This window comes from Anopheles funestus, chromosome 2RL (genome assembly GCF_943734845.2).
Source record: "Anopheles funestus chromosome 2RL, idAnoFuneDA-416_04, whole genome shotgun sequence".
Taxonomy (NCBI): Eukaryota; Metazoa; Arthropoda; class Insecta; order Diptera; family Culicidae; genus Anopheles; species Anopheles funestus.
The window spans coordinates 15402930-15423820 of record NC_064598.1 but is presented as its reverse complement, the minus strand read 5'-3'; the positions used below and the strand labels follow the sequence as shown (position 1 = coordinate 15423820).

The 20891-nt window shown below is 44.4% G+C and overlaps 1 protein-coding gene across 8 annotated transcripts in view; it reads right to left on the bottom strand.

Annotated features, from left to right (window-relative positions):
• Positions 1-20688, bottom strand: part of LOC125765166 (mpv17-like protein) — a 137145-nt gene extending 116457 nt beyond the window's left edge. For 2 of the 8 annotated variants that reach the window (XR_007418504.1, XR_007418505.1), the window contains exon 1: positions 20317-20688. The gene's annotated coding sequence lies outside the window, so the exon portion shown is untranslated. The remainder of the gene's footprint in view (positions 1-20316) is intronic. The other 6 variants (XM_049430073.1, XM_049430075.1, XM_049430077.1 and 3 more) reach the window with 5 other exon arrangements.
• Positions 20689-20891: the final 203 nt, after the last annotated feature.

Sequence of the window (20891 nt, the reverse complement as noted above, 5' to 3'; positions counted from 1 at the left end):
ATGGACAACACACCAAAAACGCAAAACCCGGCCCGGATGTCAGGTTTCTGGGAAAAGTTTATCATTCTGCCTAGATTGTTCTGAAGTGTCGGTGGCCCGTTTCTGCGCAATGAAATTGAAAGGAGAATGTGCTAAGCGCTCGTTCACCAGCCCCGGCCAACCAGCATGATTTATTGTGAGTGAGTGTATTATGAAAAAGTTCGTTGTGATAAAATGAGCTCCCTTTTCCTGGCCTGCTAGAAAGGAACGGGCTACGGTCAAAACAGGTCAGACAGGCACAAGTTGTTTGGAGGGAAAGAAACAGTTCAAGATAAGGAATGAAAGCAAAAATACAGCTTTATTGAAGATTGTTGTAACATTTTTAAGAGCATCAAGTCTGTCGAATCCATAACAAAGGTATAGACAGAAACAACATTCGAACGGCGTTCAACAGTGTTGTTGAACATGTATAACTCCATCCTCTGCGGAATCTAATAATTCCTGGAAAGAATTAATTAAAACCCGAAAAACCTTGCAATAGTGACAACAAAGTCTAATAGACATTCAAATTGGTTGATCATCTCAGCTGTAAATCGATCATTGAATCAAATTAATTAAATTCAGGACTAAAATCTAATAATTATTTTAAAATAAATCATTATCAGAATTCTGAAGATGTCTTCAATATCCTCATAGACATTCTGAACTTTTGAAAATGTTAAACAAGTATAACCTCCCCGAGTTTTATCCCCTAACGACTCTAAACATGCTTAAATTATAATTTTCACATTTACCGTCGGGTTGGATCTGTCCTCCAATATCAGAACATTTCTCAACAAAAAAACTTCTCAATAGCCCATTGAACGAACAAATAAAGAACACGTTACCGTTCAAGATTCATTACCCAAACATGGCCATACTTTTGGTCCAAAAAACAACGTTCGCATGCCTAATCAATCTATTGCGAAGTGGGCCACGACTGCGGGTTCCATCCTCCATTCCCACCCGAACGAATCCCTTGATGTTGTGCGGGAAATTAGATTTACTAACAAAATTCTCCAATTAACTCACAGCAAGCGAGCAACATTGTTCGAACGTCCGAAGTGCCTTACCCAGACAACATTGGTGGCACTTCGTGGCAGTAAAATCCTTTCCCCCAAGCGCTCTCCAGTGTCCGATTTCTTTACCTAGATACATATACCTGAAACATAAAAGCAGTTGGTTCGAACGCTCAAAATGTAACCTCAAAACCTCAAGCCCGGAAAGGCAAAGAAATTGACATTAGTTCGCGGTTTGAATAAATGTACCGGGATGGTACCCGTATAGTACCCGGGAAAAACAGTGCCAGGACTCGGAACAGCCACAGACTGAAACTGAAGCCTTGCTTGTATGATATAAATATTAATTCGATGGTACTATGGCTTGTAAAGCGCGATGTAAATTGTGTGCTGCCGGGTGCGAGTCCCATGTTTTGTGGCGATGCGCTTGTCTGGCTTCGAAGCCAGATCCCGTCGGGTTGCGAGGTTCGTTACTTTGTTGTTTTCACGTCTCGGCACCAGTTTCTCGGACGAACATTTTCTTAGGACGTTCATGCCCAACAGTAACCCGAGCCCGTCCATCACCCCCCGTGTCTTCTCGTTCGTGAGGTTTTTGCATTTGAATTTCCACTCGAATGGAAAGTTCTGCAAAACTTCAAACGCAGACCAACGTGCAAGCGAGCGTTTGTTTACAGCCAACCACACTGCCTGCCAACATCCGTCTTACGGATCGAAGTTGGTGAAGAAAATTCTCCCTTCATTCGAGTCCGCTTTTCTATCAACCTCGATGCCGTCCTGTGTTTCAGATAATCAGGAAAGCAAGCGACGAAAACAGATCGTTCTCCCTTTTTTCACCGCCTGATGTCATGTCTCTGGGAAGAACGTTTATTTCATACCATAAAAGAAGTACACTGTCTCTACATAGTCTCTACTTCCCCCTGATCAGTGGTATCCGTACCCGGCACGTAGCGCTCCCCCCTGCCAAGCATAAGATAAATAGAAACGATAATTAATTCGAAATTGTTCGGATCGACGTTGGTTCGTCATCGTTGGTGCTGATGCAACCTCACCCACCCACCCATCCATTCACGGTCTCCCCCTCGGGCGGGGGGGGGGGGGGGGAGGGGGGACAGCTCAAAGGCTTTTTCATTTCCTTCGAAACATTCATCCCATCGCATCCGGCAACAGACCCATCAAAGACGCGCTATTTATGCGCTAAACTAAGCGCAGCTTTCATCGAGTCCATCCGGGAAACCGGCAAACAGTACCCGGCATTTCGTAGCGCTTTCGTGCGACGGAACGATGGTAAATAAAACCGAAAAGAGCCAACGATGAAATGCACCCCGCCTCTCTGATGTATCCCTTCCGTACAGTGCTAAGGGATGCCACACACTTCCAACAGCAAGCAGGAAGTGGAGTTGTTTAAATATTGTACGGGACAGAATAAATAAGTTTAGCACACTTCCTTCCCATCACTCTGACACACTCCCAGACATCCTTACACTCTTCGACGCGTCTCATTGCCATTCTTAAGGTTTCTTACCTTCCGAGAGTACTATGGAGATGGATATAAAAAATGCAAAAACCTCCCATTCTAGCGGCACACGGCAACCATTTTGCTGATACAGTTCACTATTTGCGAAATTGCTGAAGTTGATGAAAATTTGCTTTTGAAATTTCGATCAAGATGGAATCCGTATGCACCGGAAAAGTGCTTTAAATCGTGATCCTCCCGAAAAAAGAAACAATTTCTCCGAATGTGACGAATACGGAATCTGTGAGCGACAAAAGAACGGTCCTAGAAGCTCAATAAAGAAAAAATGTCCTTCCGTCTGCAGTGCATATGATGATTAATTGTTTCCTGTTGTTTCGCATTCAACGTAATCAGTCTCAGGATGTGTGCAGGCAAGGAAAAAATCCAAGACAAATTCTTCCCAACAAAAACAGTAATTAATGGCAACGGTTTCGTGCAAATCGGTGTGACAATCAAGAGGACAAAAAATCCCAATGGTTGAGGAAATTGATTGTTTCGTTTCGAAATTCGCCTAAGTTTTTGATTTTGAGGATTTTGAGAATTTATTTTCGAAACAGCTCTAAATTCGGAAACATTATTAGATGAATTGTGTGAAGACGAAGATGTTATCTATTGTATACAAAAAACATTTTTTCCATTCCTTCCCCGAAATGCCTTCCCAAGTCTCTGCGTGTGCTCATGTTGTTAAGGTGGTGTGTCGACATCGAGGAAACCCCCATTATAACATCGCTGAGGATACATACAAAGCCACCTTTCTTTTCGATCGTATTTTGTTATTTTTGTCGAAACTTTTATTTTTGGTTAAATTTTCTCATCTTCCAACGAATGCTGATTCGATCGTTGCACATACAACAACAAGGGGCGGCCCGGTGGTGCATGTGATAAACGGCGCCAGTCCACACGGCCGGACCGGGTTCAAATCCCATCCGGACCGTCCCCCCGCAGCAAGGACTGACTATCCGGCTACGTGGTAAAATAAGTCTAGTAAGCCATAAATGGCCGGCGTGACCTGTAAGGTCGTTAAGCCAAGAAGAAGAAGAAGAAGACATACAACAACAGCAAAAAAAAGAGAAACAATATCAAAACAGTCACATAAATTACGCCTCATGCTTCACGACCGCACGTTCCCAGATTGCTTTCGATAGAGATTCATCTCCGCGCCCCGTTAAGATGAACGGTTTTTATGCAAATCAGGTCGTCAACCGTTTCGGGACACTGAGTCACCCGATTCTTGCGTATAATACGCATCATTCCGGGTGTCCGAGAATGCAGCTGACGGGGTCCGATGCAAAGCACAAAACAGAAACAATCCCCAACCCCCATTATCCCCATCGAAACTCGCGTCTTTAATGGCCATGGTCACCATGGTGTTCTCCTATCTTTATCGTTTTATTGCATAAAACATTATCACCTGGCTCACGTAGCTCCGACCGATGCACCGACCATCATCGATGACAAAACGCACACATACGCACATTCCTCATTGGAGGGGGACCTGGGGGATGATATGACCGGGGAGCGATTGCCATACTAATAATCAGCTATCCTAAAGCTGGGTGGTAATTAGTCAGACCACCATTTGGTCAACCATTTTACAGCGTACTTCTGCCCAACTACGCCCTTTCCTGCACTTGGACAGCTGTCGCTGCATTCGGTCGTTTCTCCTAATCATGGTCGCGCATTGAGACTGCAATCAGCAGAATGAGAGAGCGATAAAAAACAGTGATGGAAGGCTGCAACCCTCTCTCTTCCCCAGAAAACCCCCAAACGCCCCCCGAAGACCTGCACCATTTATCTTCGTGTGTTGACCTTCCAATCGCGATGTCCTTTCCCGTTGTGGACCGCTTTCGATCGCTTTCCCGTTCCGAGAGTGATCGGTTGCATGTCACTTGAACAGGTTACGAACAAATGGTTTGCAATCGCGGTTGCATACCCAAAACTGCAGCAATGTTGTTGTCCACAATGTGTCCGAGTGCAGGGTTTGAGGAACGATGGTGATGATGATCCTTTTTCGTTCGCTTCCCTGTCCAACGGTTACCGTTATTTATGGACACTAATTGCGCCGCTAGCCCGGTTCGTACCAAAACAGCAACCACCTTTAGCGAAAGGTTGCATTTTTTGTTGTTATTATTAAAAAAGGGACAGACAGCAAGAAAAAAAACCAAAGAAATTCGTTCCGCGACACCGATCGATCGAACCCCATAATAAATGCCTTCGTTCGCTCATTATGAAACCTTCGTCATCCAGGTGTGGATCAGCAATTTTGTTCCCGTCGTTCGTCATCATATTTCATGCCTTTTGTTTGCCCGTTTTCCTACTGTTTAAAGATTTTTATTTATTTTTTATTAAGGTTGATTGGGATTGCAATAGCATCAAATTGCATAAAAAGGTTGCACATAAATTGTAAAACAAAACCACACATTATTTGTTCCGACGCAGCATTAAAAGTAGTTTGCGAAAAATGATAATTTAGACGACACAAACTTCCCAATGACTCACTCGCATTCGTTCGAGGTCGTTATTTTGATTGCGATGCGTTCGAAAAACTGACGGCAGCTGAATAATCTTCTACTCAAAAGCGTTGAAGAAAAACGCACACAAAATTTAACCCAGGGTGGACAATTATTCATCGACCACTAGACGAAACCGTCGTCAGTAGGCGACTGATACGTCGTTAAGATGACTAACTCGATCCGTATCGCACACATGTTTCGTCCCACCCCGCGGGGTGGTACTTTTATGTTTTTTTTCTTTTCTTTCCAAACGATTTAATTTACAACTTTAATAACGTTTTGCTCGCAACCGATGATGAAACCGTCTAGTGTGGCATTTCTCATACAGAATTGTATGTGGCTTGAAGTGAACTCGTTTGTGACTCGGTGAAAAGCTAATTTACAAGGAAATCCTGATACACGATCGCGACGACATTCAAGTGCAGGAGCGACCTAAAAACCAGAAACCCTGACCAAACTTACCTCCACTCCCTTGAGACAACTTCAACGTCGTACGGGCGACATTTCGAAAGTTGTCTCAGCTCAAAATTGTTTGATTTAGATCTTGTACGTACGATAGCAACCGTGTTCGAGTGGAGTTCTAGTTCTTCGGCGCTATTAAAGACATAAACAAACAAATGCAAACCACAAACGAGCATAATTGCATTTCTGTGTTCCTTTTTTAGCGTTTCTCATGTTTTTCCTTTCTCCCCATTAATATTTTTATAGAGAAAATTAAAAAAAATCGAAAAGAACCAATTCCCAATAGAATGAAAAATTCCTTTCACCCTCGGTACGTGACAAAATCCATTTCCGTCCATTGCGAGCGCCCAACAAAAAAAAGCCATGACGAAATGGGAAATAATTACCGCACCCTTGCTCAGCAAAACCCGTACACCTATCGACGACCCTACACCGTAAGCTCCACATCAACATAGCGGAGCGTGCAAATGCAAGCAATTGAGACAACGCACCAAGCGGATGGTTAAAAGAAGCCCCGCGGCAGATAAACCTGTATCTGGATCGGTGAGCAAAAAAAACAAAAACAAAAACCCACCCTAACCTAAGACGGAGGAATTATAAGTGCGTTGCTCAGGATGGTAACACTTGCTCAGTTGCAGTGGCGCAGTTTTCGTGGTGGCGCGTAATGTCAAGCGCAGTTCTCAGCCCCAAATGGGGGAAAACTTCAATCTTTTGCCCGGGTTGGACATTAATCGTTACCTTCCTCCCGCTCCCGGAAGAGGTGAATGAGGGGGAGAGGTTCCAAAGGGGACATTTTAAGATGCTAATGAAGTTAGCAGGTTTACCCAGCGTCAAGCGTCACGGCTCGCGAGAGCATTCGGAAATGATGAAATGCGACCCGACCCCGGAGCATGAGCTACTTTGTTGTCCGTGGCGTAGTGTGTTGGGGGTTATTACTGTTTTTTCTCCTTCTTCTTCTTCTTCTTTTCTTACTCCACACAAACTTTATTACAGCCCATTGGTTTTGTCGTAGCCGCGTCACGTTGCCAAAGTCCCCGACCCGATGTCCAACTCCGTCCGGGCACTGGACGGGCGTTTGTACCGGTAATTACATTAATATGAGCTGGGCCGTACTCCGTACACTACCCATTAGTGAGGTTTTTTTTGCCAGTGTGGTAAGGCGATCATCATCATCTTCTTAGAACCCCTAGTAATGATTCATTCGACCCCGTGCGTGGCCAGTTTGAACACTGGTTTCGTAACACGCCAGCACGGCCTTTTGCAACACGAGCGACCCTTTTTGCTCTAAGACCCCGATGACGGTGATGATGGTGAAAGTGGTTGCCACATCGGGTGTAATGCTCACGCACAGGCGTCATGCTCGGCGCGGAAGGAAACGCATACCCCGATGTATATACCTCGTTAGACTTTATCGAGTTATTATAATTCTCACGCACCGCCACCATGGCCGTCAGCCGTGGAATCGTCCAAAACTGTGTCAACGGTAGAGAGGGCCATCATTGTGCAACCATTTGCAAGCGTCTTCCGTATGGAATATGTTCGCGGTTATTTTTTATCTATCCCCATCTAAGCGCATGGTTTTATCGTCTTTGTGTGTGAATTAAGTGAAGTAAAACGGCCGTCCAATAAACACACAGCGCTACACCGTGAAGCGACTTCCTGTGCAATGACTAACAATTTAAATTTTAAACTTTGATAACCATGGTCTTTGGTGCCATGTTTGGTCGAAGGGGATTTTGGTAAACATGGACGCTTTCTTCTTTAACATGCAAAGACACAAACATATTTCGCCGAGTCGCCTCCACAGCGAAAGTTTGATAGGCAAATAGTTTCTTCGATGGTTTATTAAACCAATGAGATATGTGAGGGAACGGTTTCGTTAAACAAACTCCTACTAATTAACATTGAAAGTATGTCCAAATGTTGGGCTGTGTTCGTCTCTAACCACATGCCATAAGCGGAAGAAATAACAGCTACGATCGTACGATCCGTTTGCTCGCTGATGATCGCGCTAGAAGAAGGAGAGTCGAACAAGGAAACGGCTTCGCTATACCAAGCGGACTGATAAATGAAAGACGCCTATCGACACAGAACTGTGCCCGGGTGAAATAATACATATCCAAAAATTTAATTTGTCCCACGTGACAGATGACAGGCGTGTTTGGGCTTGCTCGCTTCGTAAAACTTCCTTCCCACTAATCCTATTTTCTTTCCGTTGCTTCACCCGGCACTTGCCATCCCCGGGAAGGGGATTGCTGCCTCCTCGGGCCGATTTCCATTTCGAGCACTTGTGTACGTGCGTAACGTACGTTTGTATGTATGAAGCTGCTTAAAAGGTAGATGACAAATCCATTCGAATCACTCTCGGTGTGGAGTTGGCGGAGACGATGCTTTCGTGCCGGCCTGCATAATGGGAAAAAAGCCGGGCGGATGTTACCAACCGACCGGGCCCATCTCTCCTGTCACTCCTCCAGCCAAGGTGCAGAACACTTGGAAAACTTCGACTGACGGCAACGACGAGTGGCTTTACCACGCCCGAAGCATGAGCATGTGAGTAGCAAAATTTGGCCAACTCCGGCCATGAATATTCAATTTCCTGATGCTCCTTGGCGTTTGTCGTTCGTCGTCATAGGCTTCTAGTTGTGAAGCTTTTTCCCGGGCGGTACATTTTGCCCCGTGGCCTTCCAGCCAAAACTTGTCAAAGTTATCTTGTTTTTTTATTTGGCTTTGCACCAGTCAACCGAATCCGGGCCAATCCGCTGGTTTCCAACCTGCTGGTTCACAAGACACGAGCACGGAGCACAAAATCCACTCGTCGTGAATGTGTTTTTCAGCAAAACGATCTTCGACATCGGCAGGACGCCTTGCGAAGGTCTGGCGCCCCTGAGGGCAGGTGTTGGGGTTTGACGGGGACGGGAGATATGGAGAAACAAAAGAAAGTTAAATATGAAAACATTTGAATATACACGTCGTCATCGTATCGAATTTGCATGCAAACGGATTGATGGAATTCCAAAACAGTGCCTCCGCAAACGACCCGGTTTTTCGGGCGCGACGGGCACGATCGTTCGCGTTCAATGCACGGGACAGGGCTGCTTCCGGTTCTGGCTGCCGACCACCTCCGTTTGCACACGACGCCGAATCCAATTTCCAGTTTTGTTCATTTCGAATCGCTACTTCAGCTTTTACGGTTCACTTTAAATTTCTAATACCTCGGAAGACCTTTTGCTCGGAAGCTACGCCAGCCTGGGTTGCATCAGCTCGGTTCTATTTCCTCGTTTCCGTTCGATCCCGAATACGGCGTCGAAATGAACACGGCTGATAATATTGATGATGTTTTCTGCTTTAGCAATTTGACGAAGATGTCACGGAATGTATGGGGAATGGTAAATTTTCATCTGCCTTTTTGATTGACACTGAGTTCTCGGGTTCGTTGCAGCTGCCTGCATACGGTGTAGCTTAATGTGATAAGAGAATATTAAGCATAACATGAATTTTATGCATGGGGTTCTTCAGATCACTGGAACGAATAGAATCTGAGGATTTATATTGGGTGTACGAATAACTTTCCAATGTTTATTCTCAATAATTGTATCTCATCTCGAGCTTGAGCTCAAGAACGCTTCGAAGAAAAAGAAAAATAAATAAAATCGACTATAATACCCCAAATTCTGACATTCGTCCCCATTTTGTAGGCGAATCGTCAATTTTAGTAAAACTCCGAAAACTTACGTGTAACCGCAATATTAATCAGTTGTTTTGTATTAATCAGTTTACGAATGGTTTTAAAAATAAAACTGGTAAAAATATAATTTAAAACCTCAACTCACCAAAACACTGTGTACTGTGGAGGTATCCATATTTTGCTGGCATATCGAACAACCAACGTTGATGGCTCATCACCGACCGTTTCATTTTTTTTTATATTTTGAAATTCAATTAGTGCTCTTTTTGCGTGGAAACTCGCTACCACTGTCGGTTAATGTAATTTGGACACTTTTCTACGAATCATGCTCATGTTGCAGAAAGTGCTCACGAAGAATAAATACTAAGCACAGATTCAACCGGCAAGTAAGCAGCTCTGGCGTTCCGAGGAAGTTTTTTTTTTGCAGTAGACAGCTTTGTACGTGTATATTTATGTTTTTTCTTTCATTTTTTGCATCAACTCAACGGTTTTGGTCTGCCACCATCCGCCCACTGACCATTTGCCGGCGACGACGGTAGCAGATTACGGGTCGTCCGATGACAAAATAGTACACGTACCAGCGACATATGATACCGACCGTCCGCAATGACGCTGTTGGTGCATGGGAATGGTAGGAAGGAGAGAGTCACTAGAAGGCACAAGGGCACTCACCGGCCTGATAGCGACACGGGTTGCACGGAAAAACAAGACATCCTGTGAATTATGTTTGCGTTGTGCACTACAACCCGCCCAACCCGGCCACCCCGAGAAGACGTCTCCGCCAGGTATCTGCCACAAACCATTTTCCTGATGTTTCTTGGAGCACTTCGGGCCAGTTCTTACCGGTGCAATGTGCACATAAAAAAACACACCCTTCGCCCAGGGTTGGATCGTCCGGATGGGTGAGAAAACAACAGCAGCACACAAAACAACGACGGTGACACATTCAGAGTCGCATCCATTGAGGTGACACAAAGCAAATATTTGATGACGAAATGGAATTTTGTGTATGTGAAAATAAAACACACACACACACGAGCCGTGACACATTCTGAGGAGAATGAGGAGAGAGAAAAAAGCTTCACCTCACGCGGTCTTACCACGAAAAAGAAAAGAAATCTTCATCCTAAGCTAAAGGTGACAGAAAGAACGATGTTACAAAAAAACACACACACATACACGCACACACACAGCGATCCAAACAAACATGACAACCCCGGTTTGGGGACCGAGGCAAAACCCCTTTCCGGACCATCCGCAGTGGACGGACAGGAATTGTGAAGAGCCAAAGAAAAAGCCACCAAGAATACGCACAGACAAGCGACTTTTGGTACCGGACCTCGTGACAGACTTACTAACAAGCTGAAATTGTTATGCTGAAGAAATAAAAATAAACGCGTCTTGTCTGTCTCATTTTCTCACCTTCATCACTCCATGTCCTCCACACATCTCCCCCCAAAAACAAAAAAGGGGTTGTAAGTGGAAGAATTCTAAGTATGGTTTGGAAATGTATTTATTTTGTACGCAGAAGGCAAACGATGTCGACGACGACGCGATAACCTTGATAGGTCTCTAGGTCTCCCGATGCCGTTCGGTAGACGATGGCGAGACCACGTTGATTGTCTTCAGAAGGTTTGCATTCACAGTTCTTTTTCGATCACAACCGAAAACAAAAAAACGGTAAAACAAAAACAGCAAAAATAGCCCCCAGAGTCCTAAATCTTTAAATGCGTGCTTCCAAATTTGCAAGTCACCGATGGAAAGAAATTCGGCGAAACTTGACACAGCAACGGGGGTTACTTCGCTGTTTGGTTGAGTCATGGGCAGGGTAGTAAATCAACACGAAATTAGGCCAACCGCGACACAGGAAGCTGTTCTCCCCACCAAAAACGGTCGATCAGCTGTCGGTTTGCTTAGCTGCGCGTCCTATAGAAGGAAGGCGAATAAAAGGTGTTCGATGCTAAAAAGGCTGACATCGGTGGAGAATTACGACCATGTGTGAATTGTCATAATTTTCAAACCAAATTTACCAACGAGCCAGCGTACTGAGTACACGAACTACCTTCACCATCGTTGCATTCGGTTTCAGATCGCAAGGATAAGCACCTCCAGACAAGGATCTCTAATGAAGCGATGTTTCTCAAAAACTATACAACGGTCGGTAACAGTTACCAGTCCATTTGCTGCAATCGAGCTGTAGAGATCTGATGCAAGGGTTTGAGTCTACCCCTGTACCGGTGCATTGCATTACCGTGGTACCAATCGGATAGCAATCGGTGCGGACGATGGATGATGGCTCAAATTACACCAACACCGACTGGATGGAGCGTGTACATGCCGCACGGTTAACCTTTTACGGGTCGGTGTACAACAGCTCCACAATACACCATTAATGTTACAATATCCGAAGAAACCGAACAACGGCATCGGACAAGACAGACAGATAGGCTGGACGTCGCTCATTTAATTCGCAAAGTTCTGCCCAATTTGGTACGGTTCTCGGCCGAAGATGGTATGTCTGACCCCGAAACATGAGGTACGCTGTGTTTTTGTTTTAAAGATGCTAATCATTCTTCTGGGTTGAGAGTCCAGGCCAATACCAGCTGATCTAGAGTATCAGCTCGACAGGAACATCCTCGTGTCAGAATTGATCAAAATCTAATTTCTTCCCTTTTCCACACTCTTTGTTACGGAGCTCCCAAGAAGTCCAAAGGGGTCGTTTATGATTATAGTTGCGCTATATACATCTTCAAGCCCTTCGATGTGCGGCTCAAAAAAACTAACCCCGAAAGGCAATAAAATAGCATTTGTGAAGAACAGAAAATAACACCGAAACACAAGACCTTTTTGGTTGCGTTTTTTGTATGGCTCTTTGATACAATGAAGATTAAATAAATAACTCGCTCTTGCTCTCAAACATTGAAAAGCCAAAGAAGGGTAACGATGGGATAAGAGTGCCAGCTTATGTCGCTTATTGTGACAATCACACCGAACCTTCCAAAGCCAGCAACGATTCAATGGACACAGCCGTTTGTGTTTTCTTCTAACGTAACTCACATCCGACCAATGTGAAAAATGTTTTCTCTCTGCAAAGAATAAAATCCTAAAATTTACGCTACTGCTTTTGTTCAACTCACTACACATTTGGGACATGAAGTAAACACAAGGCAAAAAGGTGATAAATATTGATTCTCTCTATTCGAACCACCCAGAAACATATTAAACGATAGCTGCAGCGAAACAAAATTCACACCACAGTGTGAGGATCGTTATACATCCTGTTCAGGGTGGCAATCATTCCGCAATCATTCACGCTTCACGCTCGCCATTCAATCGATTGGCAGCCGATCGCTAACTATGCGTCGAAATTAGCTTTCGAACCATTTCGATAGCGAACCTAACCTAAAAAGTAGGATATGAAGTACGATATTTATTCTATTTTCTTCCAGATTTTTTTCCGTGTTGTTGCTCCAAAACTCCCATGCACATTCAGCCGATATTTGCATGGAATTGTGAAAGGGGACGTCTGGAACGTCTGTCGTCTGGGAAAGATTAGATAAAATCGCGATCGCTTCCAACAACCCAAAATGGGTAAATGGAGGCAGCCGATCACCGGCTAACGGGTTAAGGGGCATAAATATGTCAGAAAAAGCCTGATACGCCCGATACATTATGGATTGTGGCGCATCAGCAAAACGCGATGAAGATGCTAAGAGGCATCTTGTTGCGTTTTTTTTTCCTTTCGTTTTTTGCTTTCCAACCCCTCGCGACAAAGGGGGGTAACATTAGCCGGTGGGCGTCTTCGAAAGTGAGACGATAAGTTAAACATTGAATAATATTAACAAAAGCGATACGCCCATTAAAAACACATGGTGCATGGTCTTCACCCCAAAACCGTTGTACATGTATCGCATTTTAACGCTACATCTGTTGTGGTTTTGCTTTTTAATATTGTAACATTATGGAGATGCAAATGGAATCAAATGGACGAACGAACGACGTCGTATTAAATTGTGTATTTATCGTTAATAATGAAATAAAACAAAATTACACAAAAACGATCATTGTTTTAATATTTACACACTAGCGAAACATAAATAATCATCGAGCGGTTGTTTTTTGTTATCGTTCCATCCCTTAAGGGAAACTTTCAAACTGTAACAATACAAAACTTTTGCGCCCTGTTTGCGGTGGTTATTATTCTAATCGTGCCCATTATCAAATCCTCCCCAAAAAAAGGTGGGGCAATTTACCCGTACAGGGGAAGGGAAGGTGGAAAACATAGCAAAAGGAAAAACACATGATGTTATGATGTTATGTCCACGGAGCAGCGCTACTACTACCCAAGTTTAATGCTACACTCGAGCGGCGCGGTAAGCGAATGAGTTGCACCGGCCGCCTACAAGCACGTGTTACAACTTCCCATTCGCTTCGGCGCGGTGTTTGCGCGAACTGTAAAAAACGCACCCCCCCGGGGGCGGCCCGGGCCAGAAACCGAAAGGGGTTTGGCGCGTAAGAAAACGCGCCATGCTCGGGCTGGTACAACCTCGACTTGGGCTATCTTTTTAGCACATGTTCAAAATGCGATTGGCCATGTTAGAGCCGCTTGCCCGCCCGTCGTTTCAGCGCTTCGCACGTTCACCGGGTAGGTAGGTCGTTTCCGAACAAATTTCACACAGAACGCGCCCTCCAAAAACACTGCCTTAACTAGGATCCGCAATAGGATCGGTACTGAGCGCACGGATCCCTGAGACTAGTGTTGGTCTTGCATAAATTTACCAGCAAAAACAAAAACGGAAGAAGGCCCAAACAACAAATCGAGGGAAAGGAGAAAAAAAAACAAAGTAACAGCCACATGGTGCCAGTGTTTGCCAGTGCGATCGCATCGAAAAACACCGCATTCGAAGTGAGCACAATTTATGGAACGAGCATTACACTTTTATTTACACGTTTTTAGCATCCGCACCCCATCCCTTCGTTTAACCCTCTTTGGAACCGAACAACGGAGCGTACCGTGTCATCCAGCCGATGATTATGGAAACTGACTTTGTATGATCAGCCAGTTAGCGTGAAGGTGTAGAGGCGTTTCAAAATCCGGGGAAGGGAGGGCAAAACGCAAAACTCGTGAGATTGCATTTAATGCACCGATGTTTAGACTGCATGGATCGCGCGTGTGTGTGAAAAAAGGGGTTTTTGACTCTAGGTTGTTTGATTAACTCTTCATTCTTCACTGCAGTGTGTATGTATGTGCCCATGCTTGAAACGGGGAAAGATCAACAAAAATCTTTGAAGATCATCATCGACTCATACTCAGCATTAGCAGCTGATCGTATTGATCATCACCATGCTGACTTCGACTGATCGAACCTGAAAAAAGGGGGAAAACAGCATGGCCGCCCTTCTTCAACCCCGAACAGGGGATGAACCGTGATGATTAATGTCGCCGTCGAAAAGGAAACCAGACAATGCTGTCAGAGGGTCCGTCGATCAGCAAGACGAAACCATTCGCCAGAACACGAAACAGAAACCTCAAAAGATTAACATCGTCGTGTGACATGTGACACCCTGCTCCGGTGCGTGTAACATTTTCTTTCCCTTCCAGCATCCCACACACACCCCTCATTCCACCAATTGACCTTCTTCGCTTTCCAACCGTGAATGGAAGACGCGAATGTAATCCACTCACAAATGCATGACGCGAAAAAAAAACCCGCTACTCACTCTCGCATGCTACGGTTGGAGATAAGTATCAATTAATGAGGCAATTAACATTTACAACGGAAATAATAAAAACCCTTACCCCGATCATCCGTGCACTATCACCGAAGCGGGGCGAAAGGAAAAGCAAAAAAAACAAAACATAGCCACAATGTACGCCACTTACAAAGTCCGGTCAGGGAGCCTTGACCAATTGGATTAGAAAGGAATCGGTGAAGGAAAAGAAGAGTAGTGGCCCCTTCCTAACTGATTGTGATTAGCGTGTTGCCGTGTGTGTTTGTGGGAAAAGGGGGGTTGTATTCACCCCCTCAAAACCACATGCTACCGGAATCGATGAAACTTTTTTTTCCGTACTTGTTTGCTGTTTATAATTCACCTCGCTTTAGAGAAGTCCTTCGTACCACATACTGCTGCTACACCTGCACCCAAGTGCACATCGTACACTTAATGTTGAAGAATGCATTACGCACAAGGTGGGATTAATTTGCATTTCAACTACGGTACTACGGTTGTTCATCCCCTTTTATCGTTCTTCCCTCGGTTTTTGGAGCGTGTTTTTTTTTTGGAGGGTAGGAAACGAGAATCGAGCAAATCGAGGCCACAGCTGATGATGACGACGGTGGAATTCACGAAAAGAAAACCCCGAACTGATCGTCGGTAATTTTGACGGCTTGCGTGGAACGGAGTGTCATTTAGAGTCGCGTAACCGGTAATGGAATGTTTCCCCATTTTTAGTATCTTTAGCTGGATCGATTACGGATTAAGCATCGGAACCCGGGGGAGGGGGCCAAGATCGTCATAAGGAAGTGGTTGAACAGAAAGTGTACACTGACTGTTGCTAACTACCCGCCAGCAAATGGTGGATGAAATAGTCGTTTTCCGGATGCATTTTAATGACTTTATTTTTACATGCCCACTGCTGGTGAATATTTTATAACACTAATTTGTTATTTTTACTACAGCGAGAGCAAAATAAGCTGATGCCGAGCTGCAAATCGTCTCGTTCGGTAAACGATGCATTGACCGCATTAATATGACTTCAAAAAGGTTCTCCCTTTGCGTGACTCCATCACTCGACGGTTTGCCATGAAAAAAAAGAACAGAGGAAACCTCTTTCAATCTGCATTGCCTCATAGTCATGCCAATCAAATCATAAATACCGACGAGAGAGAGAGAGAGAGTGAGCAGCGAGGTGGGAGGCAACATTCTGATTGCGATAGGTTAAAATCATAATCATGTTGCGCCAAGTACGGTTCGGTGCGCGCATGCAACTGAACGGTTGATGCTGATTAACTTGGCAACGGAAAAGAAAAAAACGAAGGGAAAAACAGTTCAACACTTACACACATCCGCTAGTGTGCATTAAAAGGTTTCGTGATGGATTGTGACTGACCGTATCAGCACTTTATCACCAACCTGTGGACCTGAAGTGCAGGAGTGAAATGAGAACCACCATGCAGTTAAACGGCTCATATTTTATTGATGTTCACGTCTGCCTAGGCATTCGATCAAGCCGCGTTTTTTTAGCGAACGATGTATACTAGCCGACGGTGGTGCATCGAATGCATTTCCCACCACCACCGCTGCATGGCGTGAGCAGTGAGTATCAATTTTGGTTCAATTTTTTAAACATCCCTCACCTTCGACAGCAATCGCTACAGGCGCTTGGGAATTGGCACTGCTGCAGGAACGGGTCATTTTATCATGGGATTTTATATTGACATCGTTAATCCCGTCGGCAGCAAACCGCAGCCAATGCGCGGACAGTGGAAAGGAACACAAGAACACGTACCCTAACCCGAGGGTCCGAGTCGCAACACCGCCAACATTAGCATCATCCATAGCAGCCAGTAGTGTCATGTAGTGGAATTTTAGATTTAATTTTTATTTTAATCATGTCAAATACTGCCCCCGGCGAAGGGCTGGCCAGTAAAATGCCCATCCTGACCCCGTCCACGCCATTTACGAAGCTAAAATCCTTCCGGAACATTATCAATTTCAAGCATCGAGGTTTAACGGACCAAGCACCAAATATTAAGCTCTACCTAATGAGCTGAAGCATGAATAATGAATTTTTCGTTAAAGCTTAAATATGCATTTCAATGCGCGTTTGCTCGCTTTTAAATCCTTTTGTGCGGATTGCCGTTTGCGAGGGCTGCTTTCGATGTAAATTTATGGAAACGAACTAAAGACACTGTTGGATATGATAAAAAAAAAAATGTTGGCCCCGAAACCACTCTATTCACCGAAGGGAAAGTGCTGACGTCCTGACGACGATGCTGCCCACAGCAGCTGTTGTGAAGATGGTGGGAAAAGTTGCAACTGGACCGCGGGACGGCGGAAGTGTGTTAGGGCGGTACACAACCCAACGTGGGGTTGAACGTACAAATACAACAAACTTTTGGCCTAGCAGCATTTCATCATCGGTGAGCAATAAGCGGATTGATTTAAACATAATACAGCGAGGTCACCAAGGCTACACTGATGTCCTGGGGGTTGGATGGTTTTGGGCTTGAATTTCACTCGATTTTAATTTAATTGGTACTGGCAAAACCATGCCAGCGGGGTGTTATTACGATGGTAACAGTAAGGTTCTTCCGGTACAGTGATGTTTTATGGAAAAAAATGCTAATGGGAAAAAGGATTTGAACAATCGAAGGTTTTGCAGTGTGGAAATGAACAGAATTTTTGATGTACTATGTATATTGAAGAAAATTTATATTCAGTATTATTTAAACGTGCTATTTATTTAACCTGTCGCTTGCTCCTTCATTTGGAACAATTATTTAAAGCACATTATAAATAGTCCTTGAAAGGCGCTATTACGAGTTGAAGGAAATGATTACCGACAAGAAATAAACGAATAATTTATCGAATTATAAGGACGTTGTCAACGTTTTTTCTCTCTTTTGCTGAGGTAGATTGAAATATTCCTCTTTCAAATGGGAGTTCTTCGTTTAACCGTTCATAATCAGGAAATAGAAGCAGTAGTTGAGTGTTTCTTTAATGACGTACGATTCAATATTCAACATTCATACTGGGATATCTTCAAAATAAAGTTTTGAAGTGTTGTGCCTAATGAATCTATTGAAAAGAGTCATTTATATGAATCTTCAGTTAATATAAATTCTAGGCATGAGTCAAATACCGAAAGATTCTTGAATCCTCAGAGATTCATAAACAATCAAAGATTCGGGAACCTCAACAGATTCATCCTATAGAGGCATTGTTACCATATAAAACCCCGCGCTACACTATAAATTCTACGACGACTCATGATTCATTCTATGAGAATTCGAGTATCTTCCGAATAGACTTTCAGAATTTTTCTCATTCAGTACAAAGATTCATTCGGATTCAACTCAAACACTAGTTGACACAGATTCCTCTTCTTCTTCTGGTAACAACGACCTTCGAAGGTCATTTCTGCCAAACTAGATTTATTTTTTACAACTGGTCCAGATGGGATATTCGTACTGGTCCGGCCGTATGTAAGACCGAGACCGCTACCACTGCACCACCGTACCGCCTCTATCAACCAGGCGTTAGTTGTAACCAATATTCTTAAACGAATATAATAGTCGGTTATTAAAATACGTCTCAAAATTAAACTAATTAAATTCTTAAAGCAAGAACTTATTCATTCCTTTATCCACACCATACGAAAACGACGTCTCCTTTGGGCATTCTTTTCACATCCTTGCACGTTCTGCAAACAGCCGTAAATTGACAAATAGACAATAGGTGAGAAATTTCAAACTCGTATGTATTTCCAACCCCTGGCAACGCTCGCGTTTTTTTTTTGGCAAAGCCCGTTTTCAATAGAAAACCTACAGCGGAACCAACAGCAAACGAACCAAAGCGCGAGAAGCTGTCAAGAACAGTAGAAAACCAGCAGAATGGCACGTAAGTGTGAAACGAAAACGAGTGTGGCTTTTTGTTCGTTTTCTTCACCGGTGCTCCGACACAATCCTCGACTCGAATCTGACCGGTTTCGGGTTTTTTGAGGGTAACCGCGCGCGTACGGATGGAAAAATAATAAAAGCCCATCAAATTTCACGAACCGGCGTGAAACAGTTTTCCATGCACTACCTTTACCCACCCGTTCCCCCTTTCCCAGGGACGTCTCCGACCGTCCATAGTCAAGCGCTCTAAGGGCAAGTTTTCACCTCCCCGGAAACGGGAGGGAGGGTAGTTTGAAAAGGGTGAAGAATCGAGACTCGAGACAAGAGGCCCATTTGAGCTGCGAAGAGTCTCGAGAGTATCCGTCAACCACTCGTGCAAATACACACATACAGACACTTACAACGGAATGCCAAACCTCCTTTGGTTTGTGAGAGCACTCGGGTTTGAAGTAATGGCGAAAGGCCAACCGAAAAGCAGTAGAACCGACCAACCGACCAAAAAGGGGGAAATGTAGCGACGTGGTACGAAAATGCACTCCTTTACAACTTAGCGAGTGCCAATGTGCTGTTCCCCGGCCCTCCTGCCATCCATCCCACTGGTCCGCAGCGCATTATAATCCGTAACGCTTCCAGCAGCTAGATCTGCTCCCATCAAAGAGGCCGTTTTACCGAACTCATTTCGAAACGCTCGCTAACGAAGCGCATGTGTTATAAATTTTTAACGAAACTAATAACAATAATAAAGTGGCCTAACAGCAACCGGCAATGGGGCTGTTCGAGAGCAATGAATTGATAGTGCCATCATCATCATCCTCATCAACGCCGTGTGGCGCAAGTGCTCCCTTTTGGTATATTTGAATTATACACCACCATACCGACCATTGGAGGGATGGCCATTCCCATTTGGCTGGGCCAATCGTATCTTTAACCTCATTCCAATGAGGCCAGAATGTGCGAGCTGTTAAATAATAAAATTTATCATAAATTTATTTCATATTTATTTCCCACTCACCCGCGACCACTCCCCTGTAGCAGTTTCGATCGGACAATTTTGAACCCAGTTTTTTGCCCGGTACGAACGGAACGCACTGAGTGCGATCGGTCAGAATAAGAATGGCGTCTGAACTATCTTACAGTTTTAATGCTGATTTATGACAATTTTAAGCACCAAATTATCAGCCCTGGCATCGCTGCTGCGACACGAACGGTTGCAATTATCGGCCACAAACGCAATTGCGTTGCACCGCGAACCGCAGCTTTGAGAATGCACTCCCATATTTTTTAATGATGCACTGTACTTAAGGTGTGTTTTTGTTTTTTCCTTTAATTTGTGCCAATTTTCTTTACAACTTCTCCCACTGCAACTGTGCGGGATTGCAATCTTAGGTGGAGCGTAAAAATGAAACCGCCGGTAGCCAAATTGGTGTAAATTCGCCCTACGGAAACAAACCAACTCAACAGAAGAAAAAACAAAACTACTTACTTGGTACACTAAGCGAACGCCACACAAACACTTAGACGGAACTCACAAAGGAATCAGTTGCAAGATCACGCAAAAAAAACGAAACAACACAGAGCACGCAACGTACACACGTACCGGAAACGCGAACAGCAAACCCCGGAACGCCTGAATGTGTCCCGAATTCCGCCTCAGAAAACTGTTTATTGGAACAGAAAATCTATCGCCCGATGCTACGGGATTATGAAACGGAACCGAAAGTCCCAACTGACAGCTGATTCGCTTCGCACGGTGACAGTTGGTTGCGCACGTGTGTATGTGTGTGAGGGGGATTTATTGCACGCTGTGCAATTTGACTTTTCTTTCGATAAGTAGATCGGATTTGGCGTATGGCCGTGAAAATACGAAACCCAGCGCACATTTGGCCGGTGGCCACGGTTTTTGTTTGTTAAAACAGCGACGCGATTTAGCGCGATGCAGCTGACCGCCATATTTCGGGTAAGTTGCAGCCAGCCGCGGCATAGATCGCTTGATCTTGCGCTGTGAAGCGATACTAAAAACCTCACGTGCCGTTCGTGTAACGAAGAGTTTAGAGAACG